This window comes from Zingiber officinale, chromosome 4B (genome assembly GCF_018446385.1).
Source record: "Zingiber officinale cultivar Zhangliang chromosome 4B, Zo_v1.1, whole genome shotgun sequence".
Classification (NCBI taxonomy): Eukaryota; Viridiplantae; Streptophyta; class Magnoliopsida; order Zingiberales; family Zingiberaceae; genus Zingiber; species Zingiber officinale.
In genome coordinates this window covers 125260457-125274056 of record NC_055993.1, presented here as the reverse complement: position 1 = coordinate 125274056, position 13600 = coordinate 125260457, and the positions used below count along the sequence as shown (strand labels likewise).

The 13600-nt window shown below is 38.3% G+C and overlaps 1 pseudogene; it reads right to left on the bottom strand.

Annotated features, from left to right (window-relative positions):
• Nucleotides 1–7774: 7774 nt before the first annotated feature.
• On the bottom strand, nt 7775–12960 carry LOC121978644 (annotated as a pseudogene).
• Between the last annotated feature and the right edge of the window lie 640 nt (nt 12961–13600).

The window sequence follows — 13600 nt, the reverse complement described above, 5'->3', positions numbered from 1 at the left end:
GACAAATGACAAAGTGATGGTGTCATTCTGATAGTGATCACGAGTGAAATGACAATCAATCTCGAAATTCTTAGTCTGCTCATGAAAGATAGAATTACGAGTAATTTGAATGACACTGGAGTTGTCACAATGTATAGGGGTAGGGTTCAAGAGAAAAACACCCATATCAGCAAGTAGCTAACGTAACCAAATAATTTCAGCAGTAGTAGAGGTCATAGCATGATATTCTGTTTCGGTAGAAGAATGAAAGACAACATCTTACTTTACTCTTCCAAGAGATAAGAGAATCTCCCAAGAAAATACAATATCCTATAATAGACTTACGATCTGTAGAATCACCACCCCAAGCTGCATCTGAATAGACTTGCAACTTTAAGGTAGAAGTAGAAGGATAAAAAAAATTATGAAACTTAGTACCTCCAAGATATCAAACGATGCAAAGCACAACTCCCCAATGTACTGAAGTGGGAGAAGTAACAAACTGGCTGACAATATGTACAACATAAGCAATGTCAGGTCTAGTAATGGTGAGATATACTAGACTGCCAACCAGAGTGAGATATAAAGATAGATCTGGTAAGGGAACACCATCAGTAGAAGAGTACCGAGCATTAACCTCAAGCGGAGTATCAACAGTGTGAGTGTCAAATAGATGAGCTTGCTCTAGAATGCCACCAATATATTTGAATTGCGAGAGAAGATAGTCACGAGGAGAATACGCTACTTCAAGTTCTAAAAGATAACGCATAGGACCCAAATCTTTCATATCGAACTCACGAGCCAAATGCAATTTCAACTCTTTTATTTCACTTAAATCATCCCTTGTAATAATCATATCATCAACATAAAGAGAGAGTTATGTGCGACCTGACGAAGTACAACGAACAAAAAGAGTAGAGTCATGCTGGCAAGGAAGAAAGCCAAGAGATCCAATCACAATAGAGAATTTGTCAAACCAAGCTCGAGGAGCTTGCTTAAGGCCATAAAGAGTCTTCTTAATTCTGCAAACTTCACCAAGGTTATGAGTGACACCTAGTGGAGGCACCATGTAGACTTCTTCCTAGAGATTTCCATTTAAAAAATCATTTTTAACATTTATCTGGAAAATAGACCACTGACGATGAACTGATGCAACTACAATGAGAGTATGGATAGTAACAAGCTTGGAAATTGGAGCAAAGGTTTCCTCATAATCCATACCATACTGTTGGGAAAATCCTTTAGCAACCAAACGAGCTTTATACCGCTCAATTGACCCATCAGATTTAGTTTTGATCTTATACACTCATTGAGAATCAATTGCACGCTTCCCTAAAGGAAGAGGATCAAGATCCCAAGTACCTGTTTGATACAAAGCAGAAAGTTCTTCCGCCATAGCCTGTTGCCAAAGAGGATCAAGAACAGTCTTTCTATAAGAGGAGGGCTCAGACAATTGGTGAATAGAAGCCAAAAAAGAAGAAAAAGGACCATGATAAGTAGAATACATAAAATTAGGTAATTGAGTAGACTTACGAGATCGCTAAGGGTAACAAAAAGGAGGATCTGCAATCACAGGAGCATCATGGGAAGCAATAGGCACAGAGGGATTATCGGGGAGCTAAAGACCAAAATGTGTATGAGTGCCAATTTTTCAAGTAGCTGTAGGTCCCTTTGGAGGCCGGCAAGAGGGGAGGGGTGAATTGCCCTACAAAATAAAATCAAAAACCCTTCTCGGATATTCAACTAACTTAAAAGAACTTGTAATTAAAAAGGCAGAGACTAATTAAAACAGAAAGTAGACACAGAGGAATTACTTGGTTTGCAATCAGAGGATTGCTAATCCAAGGCAAAGAAGGCGCACTAATTGATTCTCCTCTGGGTGGAGTAGCCTCTTACAGCGTTGAAAGCACAGAAAGAAATAATACAAATGAAAGCACTGGATTACAAGTAGTTGTTTTGAATGTACGGATCAGTACTTTATTTATAGTACTGGTCCGGGCGCCTGGAAGGGGTTCCGGGCGCCCCCGGGGGGATAAATTTTATCCCCCTAACGGTCAACTCACGATCAGCTTCGATCTGGTTAAATATGAACCCCCGGGCGCCCGGAATGGTTCCGGGCGCTCGGAGGTCCGAGCGCCTGGAATTGATCCGGGCGCCCGGACCTGTCAAGTCAACAAAGTTGACTCTGGTCTAGGCTCTCTGCTCCGGTTCAGCTTGTCTCAGTTCGGCTCGTCTTGGTCCGGGTCTGTTCGCTCCGGCTCCGCTAGCTTGGGTGATCTCAGCCTTCCGGAATAGGGCTCACCCGAACTCATGTTCCGGCCTTCTCCTCAAGCAGCCTTCCTTCCCGGTTTCTCATCCCTCGAGCGCCGTGCACGCTCTTCTCGTCCACCGGTGTACTCTTCCGCGGACACCTCGTCCCTCGGACGCACCGAGCCCGTCGGCTCTCTCCCGGTGCCGTCCTTCTTGCTAGCCGCGTCTTCCGCTCGACTTCCTGTGTTCCTAAGCTCCTGCACACTTAGACACAAGGGTTAAACAAACGCAGGACCTAACTTAACTTGTTTGATCACATCAAAACACCTTGGGGTTCCAACAATCTCCCCCTTTTTTATGTGAGCAACCCAAGTTAAGTTAGGGTAACCATATGCAATAAAAACAATTTATATTAAAATAAGTCCAAATATTTTTCAATTGAAAAATTATAGTACCTCCCCCTAGACTTTTAACATACTTCTCTCCCTTTGATCACATAAAAATTGGGGTTATAAACAAGTCTAAGGTAAATTCAAACAAGAACTTTTATTTAGTAAAGACACTCTTCAGAATTTTTTGTTTGAAAAAAAAATATTTGTCAGATAAGAACAGTCATAAGTGTTAAAAAAATTTAAGTTTAAAACTTATCTCAGCATTCCCAAAAAAAAATTTTATAAATTTTTTTTTTTAAAAAAAAATTCTAAGTGAATATTCATAAGAAACAATTCTAAGTCAATTTTTTTTAAAAAAATGATATGGCAATTTTTAAAATAAATCTAAGTTAACTTTTAAAAAAAAAATTCTAAGTCAATTTTCATGAAAACTTCTAACATAATAAAAAAATTTCTAAGTTATGTTAGAAAGTTTTTTTTTTTAAATATTTTCTAACACAAATTGAATAACTCTTTTAAAGCATTAAGTAATTTAAATTAATGCTTTTTTAGTTAGTCAATTAAACTTTTCATTTCGATAGTTGGCTTCCAAGTCGTGGCGAGGCACTAGGCCTTCTTGGTTATTGGAGCAACAACCACTTTTTTAGACAAAGCCTCATAAAGAAATTAGTTGTTTAATTTCCTTGCTGAAAATGCTAAGTCTGACTTTAATTTTAAGTTAAACAGGTTTTTGGAATCCAGTAAAGGTTCCTACTTATAGGATTAACCAAGTATTTCCTAGGTATATAGATTTTTGATATATTTCTAATTTGACTTTGATGAAATCTATAATACCAATTTAAATTTCTAAAAGTAGGAATATTTGAACCATTAGATTTTTTCAATCTTTCTATTTCTTCTTTTAGTTTTTCATTTTCAATTTTCAATTTTTCAAAATCCTCTATAAGACATGATTTTGCCAAAATTCTCTTTGTTTCTAAAATTTCATTTTCTAATTTGACATTTTTATTTTCTAATTTATACATGGATTTAGTCATAGCTTTGATACCAGAGTAAAGCTGATCAGGGGGTAAGAGGCATACCTCACTTACCATGTCGGACTTGAAGCCTGAATCTCCCCCTGCTTCACTGCTTTCATCCGAGGTCGCTCCCCCTTCATCGATGCTAGGTTCTGATATACTTTGTCTATCGTAGCTTGCCATTAGTGCTATTCCGGCATATTCTTGAGCTTCTGATTCGGATGAAGAAGTGTCGTCCCAAGTTGCTTTTAGGTTGTGTTTCTTGGGAGACTTCCTTTTGGCCTTTTTGAGTTCTGGGCAGTCTTCTCTTAGGTGTCCCTCCTTCTGACACTGGTAGCACCGCACCTTTCTTCCACCTTTTTGATTCCTTTTATTCTGCATTTTAAATTTATTAGATCTAAAAAACTTTTTAAAATTTCTTACCATGTATGCTTCTTGATCGTCTTCGGAGTCTGACTCGAGTTCATCCTTCTGGGTTGCGTTCAGCGCCATAGTCTGAGTTGTATCCTTTGTCGTTCCTGCATACCTGGTTTCATGCAATTTAAGAGTAGAAAACAACTCTTCTAAAGTGCTTACCTCCAGGTCTTTTGAGATGTAGTAGGCGTCGACGATTGATGTCCATTCCGGAGTTCTTGGAAACGCGTTGAGCGCGTAGCGTATAGTGTCCCGGTTTGTTACCGTTTCACCGAGGTTCTCGAGACCAGTAACTAGTTCTTTTACCTTTGCGTGTAAACCAGCTACTTTCTCACCTTTCTCCAGACGGATGTTCATCAGTTTGTTGCGGAGGATGTCCCTTCTAGCGAGCTTTGCTTCGGACGTGCCTTCGTGGAGTTCCAAGAACTTCTCCCAAAGTTCTTTAGCAGATAAATAGTTTCCGATGCGGTTGACCTCTTGAGGCGGTAACACGCTCAGCAGGTGATGTTCCGCACGGCTGTTTGCTACCGACTCATTCTGCTCCTTCTTTGTCCAATCGCTCTCTTCTTTTTCTTTTCCATCTTTATCTATTGGAGCTACAAAACCATATTTCATAATAAACCGAATTTCAAAATCTGTTTTTAGGAATACCTCCATACGACGCTTCCAGTCTGCGAAGTTCCCCTCGAATTTTGGTGGAACGATGCTTGGTCCGGCCATCTTGTTGCTTCGATCGGCGGTTAGTCCTCCTGAAGCGTCCTCGCTCTGATACCACTTGTAGGTCCCTTTGGAGGCCGGCAAGAGGGGAGGGGTGAATTGCCCTACAAAATAAAACCAAAAACCCTTCTCGGATATTCAACTAACTTAAAAGAACTTGTAATTAAAAAGGCAGAGACTAATTAAAACAGAAAGTAGACACAGAGGAATTACTTGGTTTGCAATCAGAGGATTGCTAATCCAAGGCAAAGAAGGCGCACTAATTGATTCTCCTCTGGGCGGAGTAGCCTCTTACAGCGTTGAAAGCACAGAAAGAAATAACACAAATGAAAGCACTGGATTACAAGTAGTTGTTTTGAATGTACGGATCAGTACTTTATTTATAGTACTGGTCCAGGCGCCTTGAAGGGGTTCCGGGCGCCCCCGGGGGGATAAATTTTATCCCCCCAACGGTCAACTCGCGATCAGCTTCGATCTGGTCAAATATGAACCCCCGGGCGCTCGGAATGGTTCCGGGCGCCCGGAGGTCCGGGCGTCTGGAATTGATCCGGGCGCCCGGACCTGTCAAGTCAACAAAGTTGACTCTGGTCCAGGCTCTCTGCTCCGGTTCAGCTCGTCTCAGTTCGGCTCGTTTGGTCCGGGTCTGTTCGCTCCGGCTCCGCTAGCTTGGGTGATCTCAGCCTTCCGGAATAGGGCTCACCCAAACCCATGTTCCGGCCTTTCTCCTCGAGCAGCCTTCCTTCCCGGTTTCTCGTCCCTCGAGCGCCGCTCACGCTCTTCTCGTCCACCGGTGTACTCTTCCGCGGACACCTCGTCCCTCGGACGCACCGAGCCCGTCGGTTCTCTCCCCGTGCCGTCCTTCTCGCTAGCCGCGTCTTCCGCTCGACTTCCTGTGTTCCTAAGCTCCTGCACACTTAGACACAAGGGTTAAACAAACGCAGGACCTAACTTAGCTTGTTTGATCACATCAAAACACCTTGGGGTTCCAACAGTAGCATCATTAGAAGAAGAGGTGCTAGGGTGGTCTAATTATGAGGAAACATGATATGACATATCATCAGAGTCAATGCAAAAAGGATCAATACGATTGAGATCAGATTTTCGAAGATTATGAGAGGGAATGAAATAGAATGGGATGTGTTCAAGAAAAATAACATGACATGAGACATAGAGTTTTTGACTAACTGGATCATAACATCTATATCCCTTTTGACCCTCTCCATAGCCAAGAAAAATACAAAGAGCTTACCAAGAATAAGCTTACTACGTTTAACATGAGGATGAAGGACAAAACATGTGGATCAAAAAACTCTTAAGACAGAATAATCAGGAACATAATCATATAATTTTTTCAAAAGGAGACAAATTAGATGTAATAGAAGATGGAATTCTATTGATAGAATGGACTACAGTAAGAATAGCTTTACCCCAGAACTCGCTAGGAACATATGCATATAATAGGAGAGAACATGTAGTTTTAACAATATATCTATAGTTTCTTTCAGCAACACCGTTTTGTTCAGGAGTGTCAATATAAGAGCTTTAACGAAGTATAGCATCTGAGGCAAGTAGTTTAGAAAAAAAAATTGAATGTATATTAGCTGGTGGTTGACTCTATTTGTACATCTAATTTATCTCTGTCTAATGTATATCATATTCCTAATCTTACTTTGAATCTTGTCTTGGTCAGTCAATTATGTGACTCTGGTTTCTTAGTTTCTTTTACTTCATCTTCTTGTTATATTGCACGATCCGTGATCCCAGAAGCAGATTGGGATAGGTCGTAGGCAGAGGAGACTAAATGTATTAGAATAGCTGCAAGTTCACGGATATTTCATATTTGTCATCCTTTTGGTTAAACTCTACTTCTTCTGATTTGTATTTGTGACATTCTCATCTTGGACATGTTTCTTTTTCTCATTTGGAATACTTAGCTTCTAAAGGAAAATTGTAAACTCATGATATTTCAGATTGTTGTGGCTGTAAATTAGCAAAATTCTCAGCTTTACCTTTTTATAGAAGTATCTCTATTTTTCTTGCACCATTTGAGTTAGTTCATTCTGATGTATGGGGTCCATCTCCTGTTCATACACCTGAAGGATCTCGCTACTACGTTTCTTTTATTGATGATTGTACTTGTTACACTTGGGTTTATTTTATGAAGCATCGTTCTGATTTCCTTGGTATCTATCAAATATTTTCTTCCATGGTAAAATCTCAACATAATGTTGTTATTAAATACTTTTAATGTGATTTGGGTGGTGAATATATAGATATAAAAGAATTGGCATTAGACGACATATGATGTGAAACTCCAAAATCAAGGATCCAAATAGGGGAATATATACCTGAGGTACTACTAGAGGGAAAATCTATGTAAGAAGAGACAGACATGGCATGTGGCTGAGATGCAAGGAACTTCTGAAACTGTTCAGTAAGAACAACGCCACCATAGCCACCTCTACCATAGCTGCCTCTATAATCACCACCACGAATTTCACCCGTTCGATCAGTAGCACAATTAAGTTTAATCATCCGACCATGAACATCCTTTCCATCCATGCCACTAATGGTAGCAGAGGTTTCTTCGCTAAGTAAATGTCACAAATCCAAACGCCCTAGACCTTCCAATTTCCCTGTCCATGATAACTCGAACTTCAACCACTTCATCAAAATTAGTAAATACTTCTTTCAGACTTTGATCATCTGTGCCATATGAAAGTCCTCTAACAAAAACTTTTGAGGATGACATCCACCTTGCTGCTTGAAATAGTGGACCGGAAGTTATGTAAAAATAAAAGAAGAAAATAATAATCTATTCTACTTCTCTCATTAATAAGACGTAATATATATACAAGTGTACATATCTTCCTCTCCTATAATTCAGTAATTTTCATATAATAGTTATCATTTTTACAGCAAGAATCATTAAATATCATTTACTTCCCTAACATATTTAGAGCAATAATCATGGGATATGATTTTCTTTCCTAACACTCCCCCTCAAGTTGGAGAGTGAATGTCAAGAACTCCCAACTTGCACTTCATTGTAGAAAAAACTTTCATTCCCAATGGTTTAGTCAACACATCTGGAAGTTATTCTTTTGAAGGGATATATTCAGTAGTAACTGAACTATCTTGAATCTTATCACGGATAAAGTGACAATCTATTTCTATATGTCGGGTTCTTTCATGAAATACTGGGTTGGCGGCAATATGAAGTGCTGCTTGGTTGTCATAGTACAATAATGCTGGTATTGAGTGCAATATTTATAGATCTTTAAACAATGATTGTAGCCAAGATAACTCACAACATGTACCAGTCATAGCTCTATATTCAGCCCCTGCTGAGGATAGAGAAACTGTTTTTTTGTCTCTTTGTTCGCCAGGAAATTAGAGAAGATCCAAAAAAAATACAATATCCTGTAGTTGATTTTCTAGATATTGGGCAACCTCCCCAATCTGAATCACAAAAAGCGTGCAAAGATAAAATATTTTGGGAAGGAAAAAATAAACCTTGATCCGGGTTGTTCTTTAGATACCGCAATACACGCATGGCAGCTTCCATATGAGGTTTACGTGGAGCATGTATGAATCTGCTTAATATGTGCACTGCGTAGGTGATATCCGGACGAGTAACGATCAAATAAATCAGGCGTCCGACAAGCCGCTTATATAAAGAAGGATCTTTTAACAATTCTCCTTCATCCAATAATTTTGAATTTTGCTCCATGGGAAAATCCATAGGTTTGGCTCCAAAATATCCTCCATCTTTTAGAATTTCCAAAGTGTATTTTCTCTGTGAAATGAAAATACCTTTCTTTGAATGAGAGACTTCTATACCCAAAAAAAATAATTTAAGTCACCCAAATCTTTAATCCGAAAATGATTATGTAAAAATTGTTTAAGAACAGTTATAACAATTGGATCATTGCTGGTTATGAGGATATCATCAACATATATCAATAAGACAGTAAATGATTTGCCTTTCTTACATGTAAACAAAGAGTAATCTGCTTTGGATTGAACAAAACCATCATCTTGAATAGCTGTAGAAAATTTCGCAAACCATTGATGAGAGACTTGTTTTAATCCATATATGGACTTGTTTAGGCGACACACAAGGTTCTCCCCCTGTCGCTGAAAACCAGGAGGAAGAGACATATAAATTTCCTCTGAAAGATCTTAATGAAGAAAAGCATTATGGACATCAAGTTGAGAAAGAGACCAATTTTGAGCAGCTGCCAAAGCTAATAAATAGTGTACTGTAACCATTTTAGCAGTAGGTGAAAAAATGTCATAATAATCAACACCTTCAAGTTGCGTGTAACTTTTTGCTATGAGCCTTGCTTTATAGCGTTCAAGGGAACCATCTAATTTACGCTTGATTTTGTATACCCAACGACAACCGATAGCTTATTTTCCAGGAGGAAGGGGTGTGAGAGACCATGTATTGTTGGCCTCTAAAGCAGCCAATTCTGATTGCATTGCTATTTGCCAATGAGATTGGGAGGCAGCTTGGTCATAACATGTAGGCTCAACATCTTTGGTAATAGTAGCAATAAACCTTGTTGTGGTGAGTAACGACTATAAGAGATAAAATTACTGAGAGGATAATGTGTACCTTTACTTGGAAAAGATGACGAGGATGACAATGATTCAGGTGAACTTACTTGATTACAAAAATAGTCACGCAAGGCTGCAGGGGGAACATGAGATCGTTGAGAACGACGTAAGGGGGCTATTGGTGAAGTAGTAGAATCAACAGGGATGTATTCTGTAGGTGTTGGTTGAACGGAAGAGGAATCTGAGATTGCAACAGGTATGATAGAATTTGATTGTGGCTCAACGGATATGAACTCATAGGGAAAAATATCTTCATGAAAAATAACATCACGACTAGTGAAGACTTGATGAGTTTTAATGTCATATAATTTGTAAGATTTCTGACCAACAGGATACCCAAGAAAAACACATTTTGTGGCACGAGAAGCAAACTTATGTGGAACATGAACATTAGTGGCATAAGCTAGACAACCAAAAACTCTAAGATGGGAATAAGTAGCAACTTTTCCATAGAGTTTCTCAAATGGAGTTTGGTGAGAAAGTATAGGCGTGGGTAGCCTATTAATTATATGAACAGCAGTAGAGACACATTCTGCCAAAAAATGTTAAGGGAGATGAGCTTGAAAACGAAAGGCTCTAACTGATGTAAAGATATGTCTATGTTTGCGCTGGACCACCCCATTTTGTTAAGGTGTGTAAACGCAAGTATGTTGGTAAGTAGTGCCTTGTTGTTTGAAAAAATCTCGCATAGAAAAGAACTCTCCTCCATTGTCAACCCTAATATTTGCTATAGGAGTATTGAATTGGGTTTTCACAAAAAAGAAAAAATTGATTAGGAGATTTTTCGTCTCATTTTTATGATGCATAAAAAAAACCCAAGTAAAGCGAGAAAAATCATCCACAATAGTTAAAAAATATTTAGCACCAGAAAAAGAAGGAACTTTGAAGGGGCCCCAAATATCACAATGGATTAATTCAAATGGTTTAACGGAAGAAATAGAACTAGTTAAAAAAAGGAAGCCTTGTTTGTTTTGCAGACGCACAAACATCACAATTATTATGTGGTTCCAAAGGGAAATGTAACAAGGTTTTAGACATAAAGTCTAATCTAGAAGAGGATAAGTGTCCTAGACGTCGATGTCACAAGGTAGTAGTGTTTTGAGAAGAGGAAGCTTTGATGGTATGGATAGATTGGACAGGATGGTGTGACTTATTTTCTGATATTGCAATCAAGTAATATAGTCCATCTCGTTGTTTACCCAAACGAATCATCCTCCCCGTCATCAAATCCTGCAAAATACACCAATAAGGAAAGAATGCTACTGAGCAATTTAAATCTCTTGTAACCCGACTCACCGACATCAAATCCACCTAACAAGATGGCACGCCAAGAACATTCTTTAAATAAATAATAGGACTTAAAGGTAAATTTCCAGTAGAGATAATTAGAGCCCGGTCTCCATTTGGCATAACAACTGGTAGTAAAGAAGTGTTCTCCTTACTGTTGACAAGCAAAGCTGGAGAAGAAGTAATGTGATTTGTTGCACCACTATCGATTATCAGTTCAAGTGAGGACAAACCTGAAGAAGTTGTGACATTATTTGCCTTGGGAGTAGCTGTTTGAGATGTTCCATTGTTCTGTATAATGGATAAAAGTTGTTGTAGTTGTAATTCAGTCAATCCAGCCATAATTGGTTGAAGTTGTTACATCGCTGGAGTCTATTTGATATTATGAATTGAAGATTGATTGCTATCATTGTGCTTGAAATGATTATTTTTGACCGTTGAATGTTTGGGATGTCCAGGTGGATGACCATGTAGTTTCCAACATGTCTCTCTCGTATGATGATCTCTATCACAATAAGAACAATGTAGCGGCTTGCGGTTATTGAAATTAGGGCGAAAGGAGGGACTAGATTTGTGCTGAACAGCAAGGGCTACTAGTTCACTTTCTTGAACAGCCATGGCAGAAGCTTCTATTGTCTCCCATCTTGCAACTAAATTTCATTGCTTTTCTTCTTGAATAATGGAAGAATAAGCTTGTGAAACATCAGGTAATGGGTTCATGAGGAGTTGACCACGAATAGCATTATAAGACTCATTCAATCCTATGAGGAATTGCATCAACTTACGTCTTTTATTGTTTACACCACAAGTGCAAGCAGCATCATTATAGGATCCTAACTCATCCCATAATTTTTTTAACTTTGTATAATAAGACGCAACTGTCATCTGTTCTTGAGCAAGACAAGCAATCTCTTTCTTGATCTGGAAAATTCGTGGTGCGTTGCTTTGAAAAAAGTGATTTTGAAGATCTTCCCAAACTTCATGAGCAGTGTCATAAAAATGATGCTATTTGCAATATCAGGTATCAAAGAATTAAAAATCCAGGATAATACCATATCATTGCATTTTTTCCATGCCGCGTAGTCCTCTGGTTTGTTTTGGGCAGATGGTGCCTTGAGGGTTCCATCAACAAAGTAAAATTTGGATTTTGCATTTAAAGAGATGGTCATTGCTCTGCGCCAAGTTGAATAGTTGTCACCATCAAGAGATTTAGAAATAAGAATCATTCCGGGATGATCTGAATGATGTAGAGAATAAGAATTGTTAGAATCCATGTAAAAATAGAGCAGATCGTCACTGCTCTGATACCATGTAAAAATAGAAGAAGAAAATAATAATATGCTCTACTTTTCTCATTAACAAGACGTAATATATATACAAGTGTACATATCTTCCTCTCCTATAATTCAGTAATTCTCATATGATAATTACCATATTTACAGCAAGAATCATTAAATATCATTTACTTCCCTAACATATTTAGAGCACTAATCATGGGATACGATTTTCTTTCCTAACAAGTTACAGATTTCTTCAAGAGATTACCAATTCTATTTACAAAAGTCATCCTTGCGTCGAGGATTCATATAGGTCGACATCTCCGCGCAACCAAAACTCAATAGTCATGTTTTTTAATTGTCAAGTGGACTTAAAGAACTTAAAATCTGACCTCCACCGTTCAAAATGTAGCCCTGGATGTGAGGAACATTTTCTCAAAGTTTCAAGGTGATCCAACGGTTGTAACTCAAGAAAATACAATTCTTCTACAGCCGTCTCAAAGAATTCCGAAAATAAAACTATTCCACGATTCATTCAAATAGGAGATGAGGAGATGGATTGGCTCTGATGCCATGAGAACAAAGCAAAGAATGCAAATATAGTGTAAAAGACAACAAAGTGAAGGAGAGAAAGAGATAGCCGCAAAAAGGAGGTTAGAAAATTGTATTGCAAAAACTTAGGTTTATAAAAGAAAAGGAAATATAAATTGATAATAAAATAATTATAAAAGATTAATCTATCTTTATATAATAATAATTTATCATATACTAACATGAATCTCAACTACAACAAATTATACCTAGGAGTTCGAAAAACTTGTGACGTTTGATGGTCTATCAAGATCCGTCAATGCTTTTCAATTTACCTTGGTGATCAATAGAAACTTCGGGAGTTAATATGTAACAATCAGGTTTCACATAATTATCCTTAAGAGTACAAACTAATTTATCAGTGAATTCTTTCTTAAACTTTCTCAGCTCCTCCAGTTGCTTCTGCATACAAACAGACTTTTCATCCTTCAAATAATTGCCAATGTCTCTGTTTGTTTAGATATGGACTCCTCTAGTGCTGCTTTATTTGTTCGATTTGTAGCTTTAAGGAGTCACGTTCTAATTTGCCGCTTGCTTAGATTTCTCAGAAATTTCGTTCATTAAACTCGATGCATAGGTTGTTTCATAGAGTACAAGTAGAAGCTGTGGGATGCAAGTTATAATCTCAAGGTGTCACTATGACGAAGTGCATTATTGACGGGTATTATGGGTTCCCAATTTGTCCCATGTCTTAAGGTCAACGGGTTCATCAAAGTATGAGCATATAGATTCTTTTTCTCCAATGTAATATGTATTATGTAATATGTCAAACTTAATCGTAGCATCCAGAAACAATCTTGAAAGCTCAAAGATGGACCACATTCAGTACCAAATGCTCTGGCAGGGATCACAGAGAGGTTACAAGTAGGTTTGAGTTAATTCTATTTCTATGTTGGATTCGCTTTATTCGAGTCAGTTGGCTGACCTAGTTTGGTCACTCACTATGCTCTTAGCTCAGGCCTATCCACCTCTCTAGTTGCTCGACTCACTTTGAGTAGTTTGGCCCTGACTTAGCTGCCCTGATCAACCTGTTTGTATAATTCAACAC